Here is an 18,004-nt window from a genome sequence, read left to right on the forward strand (position 1 = left end):
GTTTAAGGAAAGGCTGGATGTGGTACTTACCAATGTTACACACATGGTTTATCAACAGTGGTATTTTCCAATAAGCCCCATGGTTTAGTGTGTGGTAGGGGAAAGTTGGACTAGATGTTCTTGGAGGTCTTTTCCAACCTTAATGATTCTGTGATTCTAAGATTGGTGGAAGCTTTATTTCATAAGAATATTTGTCTTTGAGACATTGCGTTTTGAGAATTGTGAGTTTGCTTGAACACAGAATATTATATTCCACCAAGTGTGGAAACATTCCTGTGGGTGAGGGTGAATCAACTCATTTGTCTGTATTAGTCACCAGGGATCTGTCTTGGTGCAGTACAGTCAGCCCTTTGCCTTTAGAAAAGAAACCAGTAATAAGTGTAAAGCAAATCATCCTCCCCTCATTTGTTTCTGTAAGACAGCAGAAACACTTATATTTTAAAGATAAACAGAAGCAAGAAAAATGAGCTAATATCCTTGTAGGAACACAATGCAGGTTTGTTTCATCTTTTCTAAAAATTAAAAATGTTTATGTTAGCTCTAAGAATGGCATGCAGCCATCGATACCTTTTAGTAATACTGATAGTTTCCATCTCTTGCATTCAGTGTCTTCTACAATGTAGACTTCTTTTTACTTCTCTTTATTCTAAGTTTACAGGAAGTGTGAGGGTCTGACTGATTCCTTGCATGTAAGAACGTAGATACAGATTGCCTTTAGCTTGTTTACCCTTTTGCTCCTTAGCCTGGGTGGACCAGACACTAGCCTAACACATGCATTCCTTATAACTCATAATTCTCTGCCAATCCTGTAAACACTGATTTTGTTGTTGTTGTTGTTTGCTTGTTTGTTTGCAGAAGGACCAGGAAAATTTTCTAGACTATCACTATTAGAAAGATGGTGAAGAAAAAAAAAATCTCCCCTCTGTGGTGTTATTGTCCTTGTAAAATTAGTTTGTCATTCACTTATCATATATTTTTCAACCAGTCTCTGAATTTTCTAAGAGATTTATCTGGATAGTGACTGTGGGGTAGTTTTTTCAGATCTTTACCTTTGTTTTTGTTGCAGCTGATCAGCTGTTTCTATGGCAGACATTGCTCATTGGTCTTATTACAGCAATGCTTTTGGAGTTTACTGAAAGTCATGGCCTTTGTCGCTCTGCACAGTACAGTTCAGATTCTGTCTTCTGAACAAATATATGAAGTCTTGAGTAAGAATGTAATGGACCTTGATGTGGCTGTATTCTCTTTAGTTCATCTCAGCTGTTCAGCAAGACTTCATTTTTCCACCTTGTTCAATGAAGCAGTAACAGAAAGAGACAGTGAGTAGATGCAATACCCTGATGTTGATTTACAATGCCATTGGTTCTCAAGGACTGGCAACTAGTAGCATCTTAGCATTTATATTCCCTGCCTGAATGCAGTTATGCCAAAATGAGATTTATCATACCATATTTTCTCTTTCAAAGACAAGTACCTTTGGAATTTTATGCTGTAATCAGCTAGGAAAAAAATGTCACATGCATCAGATGGTGGTTGACCTTTTGGGCATTGTCTTCTTTGATGAGATTAAGTCTTATTTAGCAGTTATTGAGATGAAGTGTTCTTTCTTTAAGCACTCTTTGCTTTCCTTGATATTTCAGCTATCATTATCTCTCTGGCTTTGGCTTCAGCTGTTTATTTATTAACTGCAGGTAGTAGACTCTGAGAATTGTTTCTCTGATGTGTCACTCGTTCCCTAAGGATGCCACTGAAATTGTTCCTTAGGTTATCAGACAGCCATCAGTACTTGCATCAAACATGGTGTTATTCTTCTTAATAGGAAACATACAACGTTGACTGATGGGCATTATCCCCTACATCTTAACAGTTTTCAGTGTAACAAGCACATCTTTCTTTAGCTTTCTTTCTTTCTTTTACGTTTGTTCCTTATAATATAGTCATGAGAATATTAAAAAATAAAAATAAAAAATCAGTGAAATAATTAATAGGTAGATCCAAATGTGTATTTGAAAAGAGGGTTAGATGATATTCGTGCTTCAGGAAAGTAATCTTAATCGTAAATATCTGGTTTTGCTGCTTAAATTCAATAACCCGGTTGTCAAAAACCTGGGCATCAAGGAAATCACTATCAGTTCTGCCTTCTGAATGTTTTTTCCTCTTTTTCACTCATGTTTTGTTCACAGAGTAAAAGCTGACTAAGACTGAATGCTAAAAAGGAGAACATTTTCAGCAATAACATAATCCAGTGAGTTCCAATCTACTAAAATATTTTAACTGTTAAAGTTTATTTCAGCCCCGTAGTGGAGACCTCCAAAATTGCAATGCTTGTGGACTTTTATGATTCAGTATGTTTCACAGGTATGGAAAGACTTCAGATGCGGCCTTCCAGAGATCAGTTTCATGGTGATCACAGTGATAATGCTACTGATGCATTCCTTTAACCTTTTAGCACTGAGATATGTCTTTTGGAAAGGATACAGTTACGCAGTTAACTCTTTATCTTCTCACCTATAGAATATTTGCTTCAAGGGATTTGATAGGACTAACATTGTGGTCTGTTATTAGGCTTTTCATACCTTTTTCTATCTTAAAAATTATTTTTTCTCTCCTAAATAAAACATATTGACCTTCATTTTGCAGCAGCTTTGCTAGTAATCACAGGCAGAATTTTGTTCTAAAGGTTGAAAAAAAAAAAAGAGGAAAGGAAAGGAGAGGAGAGGAAAGAAGAAAAAGCAGCTATGAAAAGCAACACAGTCCATTATGTAAGGAAAATGTCAGTGTTTGCTATTGCTGTTATGTTGATACTGCTTAGCTGGAAAGTACCCAGAGGCACCCATTAGAGGAATCTGCTGTAACAACATGTAATGCTTTGAAGTTTTTAATTGGAATAGTATATCCTACCCCACTTGTTAATATCTCCTGCCTGAAATTTAACTAAAAATGCAAGTATCCGTTGCAGTGTCCAAGGCCTGCTACATGTTCTTATGGTATCAGAAATGTCTGTCATTACTTCTAAAGAAAATAGTTCATGTCAAGTGCTAAAACCACCCGTGTGTTAAATTGGTGTGATGGGATGACCCCAGCTAGCAGCTAACTGCAAGTAGCTGCTGGCTCACTGCCCCCCAACTTGGGAGGAGCACCAGTGAGAAAACTCATGGCTGCGATAAAAATAGTTTTAAAAGTGAAGGCAAGAGGAAGGAAAAAAAAATGACAAAACAAGTGATGCAAAGGCAATCACTCACTACCTCACACAAGAAGACTGATGCCCAGATAGTGTCTGAGCAATGGCTGCATCCCCCAAAACACCTTCCTCTTAGTTTTTATTCTTGACCAAGATGTTATGTGGCATGGAATATATGAGCTTTTTGCCCAGCCCCAGCCTACCTGCTGCAGAGGTAGAGTGTATAATAGAAAATGCCTTGAGTCTGTTCAGCAGCAGCCAAAATACTGGTTTGTTACCAACACTCTTTTAACCACAAATCCAAAGCACAGCAACATGTGGGCTGCTACAAAGATAATGAGCTCCACCCCAGCCAGACCCAGTGCAATCAATGATAACTTAAATAGCACTTACGATGAGGGGAGAAGAGAAAAGCATATGCAGAGCCATATAATGTCTTTTTTTTTTTAATTAAATAATAATTAAATAATTAAAAAACAAAACAAAACGTAATTTGGGCTAAAATCTAAAACATTTCATTCAAGTGAATACAAGTTTATGTTGGAGAACTCCCAGCAATATTTCTCTGTAGAAGATGCTCATAGCACACCTATACTCCTTCGAATACTAAGTAATTTTCTTAATAATGTTTGAGTGGAAATAAATTGCAAAGCAAGTTCATTATTTTTTTACCATGGCATGTAGCAACAGGACAAGAGGAAACAGTTTTAAACTGAAAGAGGGTAGAGTTATACTGGATGAGGAAGACATTTTTCATAATCAGGATGGTGAGACACTGGAAGAGGTTACCCAGAGAAGTTGTTCGTCATTGGAGGTGCTGAAAGTCTGCTTGGATGGGGCTTTGAGCCTCTGTGCAGTAAGATTGATTTTCAAAGTTATCTGAGCACAGCAACGCAAACGTAAATATTGAATCCACACGTGTGATAAGATCTGGATTAACAAAGCAATCTGCAAGACGTACACACATATCTATTTAGGTTCTTTAAAAACGGGATGTGAGCATTTAATCTTTTGCACACAGCTTCAAAATACATTCCTTCTTTTTCCCTTGTGCTGTTCTTAAACCCATATCGGCTGGTAGAATAAGCCTACCTTATTAAAAGTTACTGCTCAACAAATTTGCTTTGAAGACTTGTAGCCTGTGAATGTACATACATTGAACAGAATCCTTAAAACTATGTAGTAATAATTCTGGAAACACATTTTGAGGGAAAAAGCCAAAACTTAAAATTGGTATATACATGAGTCCAACATGTCTTAGTAATTTTACAGGCAAAGAAAGACGGCAGTTTACTTGCATTTAGTTTGCAAAATTTATATCTTAGTCGATGGAATGTCTGTAATAAGGGACGTCTTAATGCCCAAGTCTGCATCGAGTGTTGACTTTTTTGTTGATAGAAGAACTGTCCTTTCTTCCTCCACCCTGATTATGGCTGAATGTGCTAAGCTGCTCATCTTTGCTGAGCTTCTTAGTGCATACAAGGTAAGCTAAGATGTATCAGATGTATCAGTGGGGGGGACTTTTAAAGCTAGCCCGTAGCCCTATTACTTCTTTTCTGTGACCTTATTTAAAAGTGGGGACAATTACAGACTGGTCTTTTGTGTGGCTTTGATGGCAAAAGTCAATGTTGTTGTCTATAAAGTTTAAGCCTTATTAAATGTCATATAATCTCAGCTGAGACACCGTGATGTTTATGGTTCAGTTGTTCATGTTTCAGAACAGATCATTGGAGGTTGCTTTGGGAATTTCTGTGGTCACACTCTTCAGATTTAGAAGAACACAAACCTGATGTGCATTCCACCACTGACTGTAATGCACCTGCGGCACTCATGATATTCGAAGAGAAGGGCATCTATTATACAGATATCAGATGGCAATAACAATTCCCAGACTTTAATTTGAGGAGGCAGATGGCCTTGGACTTAGTAAGGAGCTAGCACAACTGCTCTTGCGACAGAATATTGGTTAAGATTCAAAAACCGTTAAACTTATCCTCGTTCTGATTCATAGCTAGCCATTTTGATGTGGGTAAATCATTTGTTAGGGTGACTGTGGTGGAGGCTTGAGTTGTCCTGAGATGTTTATTTCTTGACTGTGGTCATTGGAAATGTGCCTGAAATAACTGTATTTTGCAAAAAGTGGGTATCCAAACTGTGTTGGAGGATATATGAAGGCAACAGAAGGTCACAGAAATATTATAGTATTTATATAATATTTAAATATATTTTTACAGTGTTATAAATATATTCTCATATTATTAATTATATATATATTATAATATTCAAATTAAAAAGAACTTGTAAGTTTGAATGGGCAACAATTTTCCATCAGTGCTCTGTAAGGTTCAGGTATTATATACATTACTGACCAAAGCTTTCTATCTGTTCTTTGACTTATATAATTCATTTGAAATTGAAATTCCTCTTTTGAAATTCCTGAATGGGAAATTGTTTTCAAGCTTTTGAGGATGTCTCCTCAAAATGTGATCAGAGAATGACACTAACTAATGTTTTGACTTAGTTTCTTTCCTACGCCAAAGTTGATTTCACCTCCCAGAAGCAAAAGGTCTCTGAGCTTCACACCCAAGTGATATCCTTCAGAGAACCCTTTACCTTGTAAACCCTTTACCTTGTTCTCTGCAGTAATAATGGTAACAGATGGTAACTGCAGGGGAGTCTTTTCTAACTGCAGGGGAGTCTTTTTGCATTTAAATTTGTCTAATTTTTACCCTTAAACTTCAGGTTCCTTCCCTCCAGTGGAGAGAAGGGATTTACTCCTATTCAGGGGTCTTCTATTAAAGCACTATTTTTCTGCTGAAATTTGTACATTTCTTAAGTTGAAACTAAATTAATGTCATTGTACAGCATAAAAACAAATTTATACTAAAGAAAAATGAATATTCCACAATGTCATTCTCCAGTACACAATGTCAAAAAGTCCTGATCCAGAATCATCTCAAGTGTTTAATTATTCTGCACTCAGCTCTTGTTTTTATCTTCTCTGCTAAATGAGTTCCTGCATGGCAGCCAAAGGAAGTGGTGAACCACCCCCGCGGAAGACTTTATATTTGGCTTTAAGAATACTTTTCTACAAGCTTGCAGTGGTTGCTTCAGCACCTACTGCTAATATTTTGCCTCTTTTTCAAGTGGAAAAAAAAATTCCTCAAATTGGAAAAAAAAAAAAAAAAAGAGGCATTGCTAGTACTCAAATTATGCATTAGATTCAATAGAATTTCCATTAAAAAGGAAGTAATGTGGGCAATTCTTAGATATGCTCCAAGTTGCTGGTGTGATATTGCTGTACAAAAACCGGTATGAAATCCTCCGAGTTTCCTGTTAAGTGTAATTCTAGGTGAAAGGTTCTATGTTACTGCATTGTGCACGTGTGCATGTATTGTACCGTGACCTTTCCTGGTTTATATTCTCCAAGGGCTTTCATTATTGAACATTTAATTTAATTAGTGAAAGCAACCTACTCTCAGATCTTAGTTACTCTCAGCCTAGTATGTTGGAAAAATAACACCATCATGTACCAGAATGAGATGTCTTCATAATTCAGAAGTGCTGTTGCTTGACAAGGGTGGGAACTGTGTTAGTAAATTTTGTTTTCTCACTACTGCTCTTTCAGTGCTAACCACAATTTGCAGGTTCAGGTGGATGGAAAGGATTCATACACTCGGATCATATTTGCTGAATAGCTCTGGTCACAGTACACATTTCCTTTGTTCAAAATTCCCCCAAACCTCAAACCACAGAATGATTCAATTCCAGTCACAAAGTTGAATGAGCAACTTTGAGACTCTAAAAATATTGAAATCAATGATTATCACTTGTGTAGTCTAGAAACATTGGTTTCCTGTATGATGAGATGGTTCATTTTTTGAAGCCAAACTCACAATCCCACTCTTGCTGTGAACAATGTCTTTGAACTGCAGTTGCTCTAAAAGAGACAGACACTTCTTAATAGTCAGTAAATTAACAAGCCAATTATTTAAAGATACTTTTAATAGCAGGAAGTATAACAAATGCCTTACATGTATGACAGCTGACAACTCCCTGCTTACGAACAACAGAAATATTATCAGCTGGGAAGAGTCTCACAACATCCTTCTCCCACAAGCTGAGGTTTATTCCAGTGCTCCAGTTCTACCTGGCTTTACCTTTCTGCTTGGCCTTATCTCTCAGACTATTTAGGAAAAAATCCAGAAGTACACTGGTCACAAGTTACCTTGATCCACTCACTGAACGAATACGGTTTCTGCTTAAAAGTTTTGCTGATTTTTCCTGGTTTGGTCATTTGTTCTAATACAGTATGCTAAGCACTAGTAGATGAATTATAGTCAGTGCCCATGAAATCTTTGTGGGTATTTTGTTATAATTTTCATTGACTATTCTGGTGTGCTGTTAAATAGAGAGACTGCATTTAACTATTCTAGTAACACCATCTTTTAATTTTTTTATTATTCAAAATTTATCACAGAAAAAAATTATCACAGTAAGGATTTATTCTTTCAAGAATTCCATGTTTTCTACTTTTGTAGGCCAAAATTCAGACTGCCATAGCTTCAGTTGTGCAGAAATTCTATCTCTAAAAGTCAAAATAACAATGTCATAGATTCAGGAAACTTGCCTTGTTATAATGTCTGTGCATGAACAATAGTAATTTAAATTAGAATTTAAATTGTATTTTCCTCAGCTTCTGCAGATCATTTAATGCCATCTATGCCTGCTTTTACCATTGCTGGTCTATATTTTTTTTTTTTAAATTTCGACAATCGTCGAAATGTCGTTTTTTAAAAAACGACAGTGTTTTTCTGAAATTAAAAAAAAAAAAAGATAGAAATTAAACTCTATCACAGTCACACACTTAAATGTGCTGCATTTAACAAATCCAATTACTGAAGAAAAAAAAAAAAGTAATCTTTATTGCTTTTATTTTTCATTCTTTCTCCCTGGGTTTATCTCCCATATGGTGGGAATTCTACATGTTGTATACAATGTCACATCTGAAAAGTTGTGTAAATATGAGATGTAAAATTCATTTTTGTGCATCAAGTTATTCATTCTGAAAAGAAGTCACAGAAATGATATATATTGTTTTAAAGAAACATGTTTAAAATCATGGTATTATTTTATATACTTCAAGGAAACAAGATTTTAATGGATTTTTTTTTTTTAATAACCCAACTTATTAGTAAACTTTCTGAGAGCAAAGCTCATGCTTTCTCATTTTTTTAATACTATTTCTGTGCAAAATAGCATGAGAGAAGGAATTTATGTGAAAAGCTTCACAGATTGGTTTAGACACTGAATTGTATGGACCAGTTGTCCTGAACTGAGCTTCTGTAGCTGAATTTAAGCGAGAAGAAGCTCTCTGCAGGGCCTCATCCCTCCATCAGCCATCAGGACAGGACACCAAACTGTATCTTTACACCATCTCTCTCCAAGCCTTGGTCCAGAAGGACTGGTGAGGCAGAATTGCATGGAAAGGTGGTTGTAATAGATGAAACTTTTCATTTATTTATTTATTTTAAAGAGGGATCTCATCTTGGAAGCAAGTGAATTGTAGAAAGACCAGTGCTGAGGCCCGTGTTAGATGATGATGGAAAATGCTGTGAGCCAGAATGTCCTTTGAGTCAAATGCTGTCATTAGAAGGCACCTCAAGAGACCAAATTGCCTTATCCTCCACAAATTAAATTGGGCAATATTTCCACTGTTGCCAACAAGCGTTAATTGAATAAAGACTGGAGCCACACGCAGCCATTTGGAGTTCAGTTCTAGTAACGCAGTATTTCTAATTTCTTAGCAAAGCCTGTTCACACTGACGAGTAATCAGAATTTACTTTGCAACTGTTATCTGAACTGCAAGCCAAAGTAGCATACAAAGTAAGTTTGGGGAATGTGTTGCTACCTGACATTCACAGTCCCATTCATGCTATCCAGCTTCATGCACTTTATGGTAGAACACAAGAGTGAGTGAAATTGCATGTCATTTCTAATCACTCTGCAGCACTGAAAAACAAGCCGAAGGAGAATAGGAATTGCCTGTTTTAATTAAGCATCTTAGCAATGTCCCCAGTAATTACAGAATAAATGTAGGCTATAATGGCACCGGATGCTAAACCTTTAATATGGCTAGATAAATATGTGACCTATACAAAGGACACGAGAATTAATCCACGCTCTTGTTTATCATCCTTTTTTATGATCTCCAGAATTAACAAGGATGTTCTTTATTTGTTCGGTGCTGCATTTTGGAAAAACATTATTACCAAGTCATGTTTTTGCTTTTTGCTACAGTTTAAGTGCAAAATACCTTCAGACAGACTGGAAAGATTCAAATCCAGAATTTTAGTAATATGTTTCTTTACTACCTTTATAAATGTTCAAGGCCAATTTCTCTCCATTCACTGAACTCCAGAGCCTGCAGCCATTACTCATATGATGGGAAATGTATGAGTCTGTCCAAATTAAAGCCTTAAGTTTTGGACATGTGGAATATAAGTTAAAAAAAAAAAGTGGCAAATAAGTAAAAAATAGTAAAGTAAATAATAAATGTTTTGAAGTGTTTTTTTGTGCTGTATGATCCCAGGTAGCACCAATCCTGAACATATCCTAAGCCATCTTGTAAAAGAGAAGCTGCTCACAGCTTACTGACACCTGCTGGGGACCCCAGAGCCCACCATGGCCTTGAAATTAGCCCGGGAGCCTTTGGCAGCCCCAGGTCACCTGCTGACTTAACAGATCTCACTAGTCACTTTAAGGCTAGTGGTACCTGCCAGTTTTAACACAACCCTTGCCACTTGCCAGGTGCACTGACTGTGCTGATTGTAGCCTCTCACTTCTGTCTAGACACCACGCTAATCCCTGTCGACGATCCTTGGGAACTCGCCTTCAGTTCTGATTAATAACGACTAATGTTGTTTTTCCAAGTCAGATGTGGGCCCACAGAGTAGGCTGATACCTAGTGAAGGCATCAAATGAAAATACTGGTGCTTTATTTATTTATGATGATTACTCTTAAAATCCAGATCTAAACCTCACATCAGTCTCATTTAGCAGAGGTGGTTTCAGGTGTCACCACATCTGGCTGCCAAGCCCACTCCTCTGCTGGCTATTGCCACTTTCAAAACTGAAGGAGCAAAATGAAGCATGTCCACGCTTCAGTTTGTCCCAATGTGCTACCGCAAGCACACTTTTTAGCATTTTAAATATATCAAGCTGTAAAGCAGCACAGCTCTAGTATGGAAATGCTTCTTACTGCATTGTGACTGTTGTAGGAGCAGTAAAATCCAGTCAGTGGGCAGGAAAGTCACCCAACTGTAACCGTGTGGTAAATGTACCTTTGTAGAATCCAAGGAATGGGTTAGTGGCACTGTTAGGACTAGGACTGGGATTTTCTAGGTTTATTTTGTAGTCTCAAAGATTTGTTTAGAAGAGGAGAGACTTGTCTCGATGAAGGTGATGCCGGCAAAATCTGAGTTAAAGATACCCAGACTAATTTCCAGCAAAGCTCGTGAAGACAACATACTGCTCTTTGTGAATTACAAGGTCTGCTGTACAAACACATTGTTGTCAGATAAAATAATACAATTTATGGAATCACTGTAGTTGCCAGCAATTTAATTAAAAAAATAAATAAAGAAAGAAGACCAAGGCTAAAGAAGGAAGTGGCCTCAAGAATACAGTGAGATAGGAGCAGGGAAGCAGGTCCTGTGGAACATATTATGGACAAGGATGAGGGTGCTAAATCCAGGTGTATCATCTAACAAACATGTATAACTTGTGGTTTTGGCATTGTGCTCTTTGGACATGTGCTCTTGGCATGTGCTCTTTGGAGTTACTGCCTGTGGCTGGGGAAGGTGCAGGACAAGGAGTCTTTTACTTAATGGTGTGACAAATAGCTTGAGCATAGCCAAAGAAGCAATTCCTGAAATGTAAATTATTTCCCTCGGAAGGCAATCCTCTGACTTACTGCTCTGGTAACAAGTCTGGTACATGTCTGGTACAAATGCTACTTCAGGTTAGCTGGCAAGGTACAAGAAACAATGATGTCCCACTTTGAATCAATCAGTTGCCCAGTTATCCTCATTTGCTGCAATGTGGTTCATATTAGAGGGCAGTCTTTTAAGTACACACTGGAATTATTTCAGTTTAAACTAAACCAAATCTACTCTAGGAGATATTCGATGTGCTTCTGGTTATAATGGCTGTTATGCTCAGGTCCCCCTTCCCCACCAAGTGTGTACAACATCAAGATAAGCTCCTCCATTCCAGCTGTGTCATCTAAAATCTGCTCCTACTGGGCCACAATCCACCCTAATGTAGAAAAGGGCCAGCGTTAGTTTGCCAGAAAACTTGCTTCTTGTCATAAAATTAAATTCCTTTAGATAAATGTAACTTTTACCTTTTAACTCAAAGTTCACTTAATGTGTGATGAAGTAGCTTTTTACAGAAATAAACTTCTTCTAGCTTAAGATGAGTATTTATTCAATCTACAGTTGCCTAAATGTCTTGACATATATCTTAAGATATCCTGTTTTGCTATAAAATTATGCAAGTAGTATTTTTATAATAATTTTTCAGCATATCTAAAGTCCTAGTCAACCCTTCTATGGAAGCTGCCTTACCATTTCAACTAAGTAATTCAGAAATATGTATTTCATTGCTGAAGACCGCTTACTTACTATTTTTTATATCAGTCCTTGCAAAATTTCAGAGAGAAAAAGAAAGTAGATGCTGTTGTGTTATATGTTAAAATATTCTGATGTAAAATAAGTGCAGTGTAACATCACTTAGAAATATCTCTATCCATCCATTAAGTTATGGAACAAAGCCTGCTTTTATAAGTAATATTTCATACTACTTTTGACATAATGTGCAAGTGAGCAAATAAAAAACACGCAAACTAAAACATTTAAGAATGCCAAAATTTTCTGATAGAAAATAAATGGGACTGAAAACGTGTTTTTAAAAGTGTATTGTTTTTCCTGCTTTGCCCAGATGTGATTTCTCATTTCTTTTTCTTCCATTAGGCATTAAAAATATTACCCGAACCCACTGAGTTTTAGACTTGGTCTAACCTTGGCTGGCATACCTTCACATCTCTTTTCCCACGTGAATTTCTCTGTGCTACCCATATGTGAAAGAATGAAGATTGTACAAGAAATATCCACTAACATTTTGTCACTATTTTTGTGTCTTCTGATGACAAATACACAGGACAGAAGTAGTCTTCTCCCAGAGATATGACATTTACTTGTATTTAGAGCCTACCGTTCTGCCAGAGCTCCAGCCTTTGATCATCTGTGGTGACCTGGGCACTCGATGGATTGACTCCCTGGGTGCTGCATCTGGACACATGTCTAATAGGACGGGCTGAAGAAGATAGCAGAGAGTGAGAAGCCTATTTCTGAACCACAAATTCAGAGGTCCTATTGCTCTCACAGTTCAGCAGATCATGTTCTGAGCCCAGCTTTATTCTGGATGAAACCACTTCACTATGGCAGCAACATGCATGCTTGCCAAAAATGCACATTTGCACTTGTATGTTGACTTGGGGGACTAGTGACACCAGAGACCTTGCTGGTAATTTGAAGATTGACTAGAAATTTCCTGGCAGAATATTTTTTTTTCACCAGAAAATGATAATCACTACATCAAAATGAGTCAAAGTTAACAAAGCTCCAACTGTGACTCACTTAGACTCATGCTAGCACACTTCTTGTTAGTCCTTTCCATAGGTTTCTGTAAATCCAGAGCAGGGGACAGAAACTTCAGAAGTATATGTGGTAGGATGGAGAGCTGGGGAGTTTTCTTGGTAGGACATTCAGGTGAGTCAGTGCATCAGGCAGAGCATTCAGAAGTTCAGTGTCTTGTGCTTACAGGCTCATCTGATGAGACCAACTGACCAGAGACCCCTGAGCTGGGGAGCTCCATCACTGACCTGAGAAGCATCCTGCTTTGATTTTGCAGGGTTTCCAAGGCACCGAATTCAGGTTTCAGCACTGTTTGTTCATTAAGAGGGACTTACCTGTTTGGGAGTACACTGTCAACCATTGTTATAAACTTAATGGGCTGCAAGGACTGTTCTTTAAAAGCATTATTTAAAGACATATAAAATTCAGGACCATGCTTTGCTCAGCTGTGAATTCCTCTGACAGAAGAGGTTATCCCACGGGTTATAAACTGTGCTTGGAATTTGATGGTTAAAAAAGTGGTAAGCACCTTTTTGAGTCATTGTATTTTTCATATCGTGTCTGATTTGTTGCAGCAGGCCTTAGCATTTGCATGGAAAAAAGACACCATGACTCACTGTGATGCAATGCAGTGGAAAGTGGAAACAAAAAAAAAAACAACCAATAACAACAACAAATTTTGAAGGTATAATATTCTCTCAATAAAAATGACAAATATTAGATCTGGATTTCTGCAACAAATTAACTCTTTTGGTTACCCATAAAAATAGGGGGTATTCCTCTGTTTCCCATAATTATAAGTTATGGAGCAATTGTTGCTTCTGTGCATTGGGCTTAATTGGCAAGGTTTTGGTAGCAGGGGGCTGCAGGGACAGTCGCTGTGGTCAGAGCCCAGCAGCTGCCCCATGTCAGAGAGGAGCCAGCTCCAGCTGCTCCAAAAGGGACCCGCCGCTGGAGATCCTGAAGAGCTGCTGGCTGTGGGCAGCCCCCGCAGGCTCAGTTCAGGAAGGATGGCGTCTCGTGGGAGGGACCCCGCGTGGAGCCGGGGCAGAGAGGGAGTGGTTTTACTTTGCTTTTAGTTCTCACTGCTCCAGTCTGCTAGTAACAGGTAATAAATTGCATTAATCTTCCCATGCTGAGTCTGTTTTGCCCATGATTTGTCCTTACTTCAACCCATGAGCCCTTCTTCATCTCATTTTCTCTGGGTGCTCTTTTGAGGAGAGGGTGTGATAGAGCAGTGTGTTGGTGCTGAGCTGCCATCCGTGTGAAACCACCACAGGATGTTTTAGTGACAGTACTCTGTTTATGACTCCTATCTTGATCATTCATCTCCACTGCAGCAGAAAGCACTGAAGCTGCTCATTGAAACTTCCATCCACAGTAGGAGAACGGTGTTGCCCGGTTCAGTCCAAGATGCTCTTTCATTCATTGTCCTGGAGCTGTTTTTTTCCCTTCTCATATTCCTACTCTTGTATTATTGTCTTCTCATGCTATTTTCTACATTGACATTACTAGCTAACACAAATCTCTCAAGTCCCTCATGTCACAATCTTCCATACTTTTTTTTTTTTCCCCACCTGTCCATCTTCTCTAATTTCTGTTCTTGCCTCCACCCATCTCAGGTTTTCTTACTCATCTCACTATTTGATTTTGTTCCATTTGCAAAGATCTATACCAATTTAAAAGTTGAGTGACGTGTCTCCTATTTAATTTTTTTCCTCCCCTGAGAGATTAGGAGATTAGTCTTGAAAAACCACTAATAATATCCTAACTTTAATGTTAGGTCCCTCCAGAAGTGCAGTCCCACCTTCTCTCTGTTATGCATAGCAGAAGCTGTAGCCGTCAAGCCTAAGATGCTGAAACAACCCTATAGCTCTCAATTGTTTCTTCTGAGCCTTCCTCTTATTCTGCTCCCTCTAGGTTTATGCAATAAACTTCTATAAAACATAATGTAAGGCCACTGTAAGAATATCTGATTAACACCTGAAAATGTCTTGGAAAAATAAGCTGAAGATGATGTGGTGAAGTACAAGCTATGGTGTAGCTAGGGAAGGATAGCTCAGGTTTGTTCACAATAACAGCCAGTCCCTTACTTAGAAATCAGCATTATTGTGCATTAGGAGCACCTGTCTAGAAAAGGATGTAAAATATTTATTATGATGTTAGTCCAAACCTTTGTTTACAACACACTAACTTCTGTGGATAGGCAAACTATGGGAGACCTGTCAATGGCAAAAAGTATGATCTTATTTGACTTCATTTATGTCCTAGAAAGGGGAACAAGAAACACATTGAGGAAATGTGCAGATTTTTCTAAGCCAGGAGAAGCTGTGAGCTTTTTTAAAAAAAAGAGAAATACCACAAAGGAACCTAGAAGGAGTACAAACCTCAAAAGAAATGTTGGTGGTTTCAACCTGAAAAAATCAGAAATATTACATTTTAAGGAGTCTGAAACATGAGGGATGAAAACCTGAGAGGAAAAGAAGCTGCAAAACATGACTTCAACTAGGAGGCATAAACAAGATACGAGTTTTCAGAGAAAAAACTATTTATTCCCAAGAATATTTCCTAATACTTGTAATCACAGTCACCTGACATTGCATAGGCACAAAACAGAGAGCAATATGTTTGGACACTTCTGTTGTATGGTCTTCCAGCATTTGGCAGTTTACCATTTAGGCATCTCCAGAAGATAGGCACTAGGCCTGGTGGGATTACTTTCATACATGGCATTTTACTTGAAAGTTTTCCTTAACCTTTCTTTCATGAATTTGTCTAATCTCTGAACCATTTTGGACAGCTGGTGTTCAGAACCTTCTTGATAATGTCTGGAACTGAACCTTCTGCTCAATGCTGATTGTTACATTATTAGAATAAACAATAAAAATGGAGGAATTCCAGAGAAAAGGAAGGAAGGAAGGAAGGAAGGAAGGAAGGAAGGAAGGAAGGAAGGAAGGAAGGAAGGAAGGAAGGAAGGAAGGAAGGAAGGAAGGAAGGAAGGAAGGAAGGAAGGAAGGAAGGAAGGAAGGAAGGAAGGAAGGAAGGAAAGAAAGAAAAAGAAAAAGAAAGAAAGAAAGACAAAGCAATGAGAACATTATAAAGACAGATTATGAGGTAAGAGTTGAGCTTCAGCTAACAAAGTTGGCAAACTGCTGAGAAATGCAACGGGTATTTGAGTAATCAAAACTATATAAGTTAGAAATAGCTAATACAGCCAATGTACGACAGATAGTAAGTATGTATGGAGTTGGATGAAGTTAAGAATTTATTTTTTTGCATAGAAGTATATCTCAGGTTAATGCCTGAAATTTAGAAAGAAAGAAAAGCCTCACTGATAATCTCTTTTAGCTGTAGATAACGGAAGTAACATCAATCCTAGTATTTAAAGCTCTGAACACCAGCCAGAAAAATATTTCTCCCCTGATTCTCCCGTTAACAGTCCTGTCCTGAGAGATGTTGGTTTTACTATTTGTAGACATAATGTTTTGTTCTCATCACTCCTGCTAAAATCTATGGCAAGGAACCTACATATCTCCATTACCCACATCTGTGGATTTACTTCATCTGACTCTTTTCAGCTCCCCGGAAATATCAGCTTCCTTGCAGCCATAAAGATTTGAGTCCATTAGCTCTGAAGAGTTCTGGATTTTGCGTTAAAGGACAAAAATCTCATGGTATGTTTAACACTTCCTCTTTGGGTCACTTTGCACAAATACTTTTAGTTGTGAGGAAGAAGACTCTGCAAAAAAAAGATGTATATACAGCTTGAAAGCGTAAGGTAGTTATTTGTTGGCTGACACATGCAAAAAAGAGATGGGACTTCATGGGAGAAAAGGCAAAGCATTAATATGCCCACCATCCTGGTAAAACACTTGAACAGAGATAGAAATAGACGTGTCATTTTCAATCCACTTTCTAACAGTGCATAAAAAATAGGGATATATATATAAAAAGAAAAATACAGAAAAGCTCTAGTTTTATTGTGATGCTTGTCATCTAGAAGCATGTGGCAGTGAGATGCTCCTCCTGTAGAAGCTTCTGGACCGATGACAGTTCTGTCTTTCGTCATCCCCACCATCTCCACTGTATACAACAGAGATGTCTACAATGTCTACAACGGCCACTGGAGAACACCAGGCTCTCCCTTCACATTGTTTGGCCGCTGTGCTTTGCCCTGGTAGCTGCACTCCGGTGTTGCCATCTCTGTGGCCAAACTCTACCTGTGAAAAGACCCTTGTGCAGGGTCACGCACTGTAGGGATATACAAAATTTCATGCTACCAAAATTTTGGTAGCAAATTTTGTGGCATTTGGACCATGCCAGGTAGCATTCTCCCAGACATTGCCCAGGGCTGCTCCGGGACTGGGGCTGGGAAAAAAGAACCCAGCCAAATGGATGTGAACTGTGCTATGCTGCCTGCCTCCGGGGGCAGGAAATCAATGTGTGTATGCAATACAGCACATCAGAAAACAGGGATAGGCGCTGGGGCTGGTGTTCCTTGAGAGGAAAATGTCACATGAATTCCTCTTGAGGAGGCAAATGGAGATAAACGACTGACAGCTTCAACAGGATTTTACTTAGAAATAATTGTAAACAAATCTCTTTATCCCATCGTCTGACAAATAGCCAACTCTGAATAAATGTGGCAGATGCTGACTTTATAGCTACTGTGAAATTACCCAGTAAAAGTAAGAGAGTCAGGGAAATTTATTTCTGTTTGTAGCCCTCCATTATTTTCTACAGGCAGACCAGCAAGAACAAGCTGAGGTTTACCAAATCTCCTCTGTCTGGGTGTCAGTTCTTGCTCTAGCCATGTCTGACCTTGCAGCTAATTTTCATTTTTATTTCTAAAGGAAAACATTGCAACAGAAGTAGCCAATGTTGTATTGGTTAAAAATGCTGCAAATACCATATTCTTCAATTTAGAAATATAGATTTATCATTTTCACCAAATTTAATGTCAGAAAGAAAAATGAAAGAAAAAAAACTGACCAATGCATCTGAGTGAAAGAAATCTGAGAAGGAAGAAAGAAAAAATGGCCAGCTGTTACAAATACAAGAGATTTCAGGATTATCAAATTTACTTCAGAATTAGCGCAGTATTATACTGCCCTATATTATACT

The 18,004-nt window shown here is 38.0% G+C and overlaps 2 long non-coding RNA genes across 2 annotated transcripts in view; one reads left to right on the forward strand and one right to left on the reverse strand.

Moving 5' to 3' along the window:
• Positions 1 to 13,253, reverse strand: part of LOC310889259 — a 28,319-nt gene extending 15,066 nt beyond the window's left edge. Inside the window, exons 1-2 of the long non-coding RNA XR_014576485.1 lie at positions 13,216 to 13,253; positions 12,459 to 12,560 (exon numbers count right to left, since the gene is read on the reverse strand). This is a non-coding gene — a long non-coding RNA (uncharacterized lncRNA). The remainder of the gene's footprint in view (positions 1 to 12,458; positions 12,561 to 13,215) is intronic.
• LOC310889260 lies at positions 363 to 14,515 on the forward strand. Its single transcript, XR_014576486.1, has 3 exons — positions 363 to 496; positions 2,184 to 2,245; positions 12,218 to 14,515. It is a non-coding gene; the product is annotated as an uncharacterized lncRNA (long non-coding RNA).
• The last annotated feature ends 3,489 nt before the right edge of the window (positions 14,516 to 18,004 follow it).

Source organism: Anser anser (genome assembly GCF_964211835.1).
Source record: "Anser anser genome assembly, chromosome: Z".
NCBI classification, from domain to species: domain Eukaryota; kingdom Metazoa; phylum Chordata; class Aves; order Anseriformes; family Anatidae; genus Anser; species Anser anser.